The following is a 2,950-nucleotide window of genomic DNA, read 5'->3' on the forward strand; positions in this document are numbered from 1 at the left end:
CAGTCTTTTGTTATATTTCTGCTGCTTTTAAATAAAGTATATATATATATATATATATATATATATATATATATATATGTGTGCATGTATGTAAAATATATGCATTATATATGTAAAAATTAAATTATGCATTGTGCACTTTGTGTTTTGTTGTGTGTCATCCCCCATGGAAAAATGATCTCACATGAAAATGGTCTGTCCATGGTGCAAAAAAATTTGCCGGTCAGTTTTACAAGGCCTCCAAGTGTGGTGTAAGTAAGGGGAGGGAGGGTATCCTCAATCTGAAGACCTGGCCCCTAATATTTACAGTACTACTTAATATGTGTGTGTGTGTATACACAATTACAGTGTGTATGTGTATATACAGTAATCCCTCACCATATTGCGGTTTATTATTTAAGCTTACATCGATTCCTCTGTGGTATTGTTCTGCATTTATAATAAAATAAATATATACAAATTGTAAAAATAATATTAAAAAATATACTATACAGTACTCTTTCTACTTCACAGATTTTCACCTATCGCAGGGGGTTTTGGAATGTAACACCCACGATAGGAGAGGGATTACAACTGAAACCTTCATATTGTCCACCTGCATATTTTAGAAAATAACACAACTTCAATTATTACTACTCCAGTATGTATGACAGTTATGCTTTGATAATGTGGTCAGAATAAAAACAAACAAATCTGGAGTGGTCTTCCATACTTGCTAAGAATATTAGCCATTGATTGATATTGTTTCCATTTCATTAATAATTTTCCATTTTGTTGCCCTTACAGCACTCATATTAACAATAATAATGATAATAATCATTCCTACTAAAGGCACAAGGCCTGAAATTTGCAGGGAGAGGACTAGTCGATTACATTGATCCCAGTGTTTCACTGGTACTTACTTTATTGACCCTGAAAGGATGAAATGCGAAGTTGACCTTGGCGTAATTTGAACTCAGAATGTAGCAAAGGGCAAAATGCCACTAAGCATTTTGTCCAGTGTGCTAACAATTCTGCCAGCCCACCACCTTAATAATGATAATGATCCATCCAATACTCTTAGGAGGGTCATGAGGTTTAGAGATCTCAGGCACCTCTTCCATATGGTCCTATCAGAAGCAGTACTCAAGCTTACCAGCTGGATTCCCAAATGTGGCCAATTGAGGGTTAACCTCTAGTCCTCCTGCCAGTTGGCCTGGCTTGGAGACTCTGTCATATGATTCTTTATTGTGCACATTCTAACTACAGGTCTGCTGTGCTGGAGCTATGACCACTCAAAGTGGAGAAATAACAGCTTGACCTGGAGAGACTCCCCTGACCTGCCATGCACCCTGTCGAGTAACGTTTACTTCAGAGTTCCTTTGCGGGGAACATCACTTTGACTGCTTGTGTTCATGATCATATTTTTTCAGTCATTAACTAACATTCATGACCATAATAATAATAATAACCCTTTCATGATCATAATCTTTGCTCAGGCCTAGTCAGATACCTTTCTCTGAACATGAAACTTAAGTTGTCATTTAAGACAGGGGTTTTCAAACTTTTTGACTTGCGGACCCCTTTATATTTCAGGCTTTACCTTAGGGACCCCCTTATAAACGCTTATGAAATTTATACATAAATATTTGCTTAAAATAACATATATTTTTACATTTATTTATTTAACGATATTTAACAAATAGGTTTATTGTCAATTAAAATATTTCGATTAAAAAAACATATATAAAATCAAATTGCCCATAAAAAGTATTTGCTGTCCACGGACCCCCCTGTCTTGTCTTTGCGGACCCCCTGTGGTCCGCGGACCAGTTTGAAAACCCCTGATTTAAGATACTGCATAACACACACACACACACACACACAAATATGTATGTATGTATGTATATATTATAAACAATATATGAGTATATGCATATATATGTACATGTATGTATATACGTTCATCTACATGTACATATAGATACATAACTGGGTACATGACGTGGCAAAAGAACAAGGACAAAATGGTAAACAAGGTGCAACAAACAAGCAGGCCACATAGAAACATGCCCTTCATCAGCTGCCACCATTAAAACTCCGGCGTTTCGAAGAATTAAGGCAGTACGCATCGTTAAAATGGTTCTTCCTACGAACACAAATTAAATTGTTTTCGTGGAGGGTAGTGGCGGACGGAAAACAAGACAGGAAAACGAAACGGTGAAATAAACAAACAAAAAGGCTATACAGCCAGACGTGAAGTGTGTATGTCTTGGACGCTGTGAAGCACGTACAGGAGGGGCAAAGAAGTACGTGCGAGCTTGGTGATTCCAAGAATGAAAAGAAATAGCAGCCGGACACACGTGACCAAGGCTGTGCGAAGAGAAAGAGTAGCAGAGGGATGTATATATTATACATATGTATGTGTGTGTGTGTGTGTGCGCACGCATATGTATGTGTATTTACTTATACTTGAAGTTTTTTGATTGCCACTCTGAGTTTTAATGCATTAGGTGCTTCACAGTTCTGAGTTCAAATCTTACTAATGTTAACTTAACCTTTTTATCCCACTGAATATTTATTTTCGAGTGGCCAGTTGGAATTACTACTACTACTACTACTACTACTACTACTACTACTACTCCTACTAAGATAGTTTAGATGTTAAGGAGCCAGACTAGGTGCTTTAAGGTAACTTTATACGATGAGAAGAGAGGAGTAGAGAGTGGGAAAGAAAGCATGATACAGAAAGCCAAAGACAAAAAAGAGGATAGAGACAGTAATCAAGAGACTGATGGAGAGAGAGAGAGAGAGAGAGAGAGAGAGGAGTAGAAACAGAGAGAGGTGGAGAAGGGTGAGAGAATAACAAAGACAACAAGAGTGCTAGGCAGAGAACCAGAGAGAGAGAGGGAGGGAGGGAGGGAGAGGGAGAAAGAGAGAGAGAGATGAAAGACAGAATAGATCAAGAGAA

General features: G+C 37.6%; 1 protein-coding gene and 1 long non-coding RNA gene across 4 annotated transcripts in view; one reads left to right on the top strand and one right to left on the bottom strand.

Moving 5' to 3' along the window:
* LOC128248722 (uncharacterized) overlaps nucleotides 1–698 on the top strand; it is a 15,519-nt gene extending 14,821 nt beyond the window's left edge. Inside the window, exon 2 of the long non-coding RNA XR_008264891.1 lies at nucleotides 514–698. This is a non-coding gene — a long non-coding RNA (uncharacterized LOC128248722). The remainder of the gene's footprint in view (nucleotides 1–513) is intronic.
* Nucleotides 1–2,950, bottom strand: part of LOC106868391 (low-density lipoprotein receptor class A domain-containing protein 4) — a 149,328-nt gene that overhangs the window by 123,223 nt on the left and 23,155 nt on the right. The window lies entirely within an intron of this gene.

Source organism: Octopus bimaculoides, chromosome 1, assembly GCF_001194135.2.
Source record: "Octopus bimaculoides isolate UCB-OBI-ISO-001 chromosome 1, ASM119413v2, whole genome shotgun sequence".
NCBI lineage: Eukaryota > Metazoa > Mollusca > Cephalopoda > Octopoda > Octopodidae > Octopus > Octopus bimaculoides.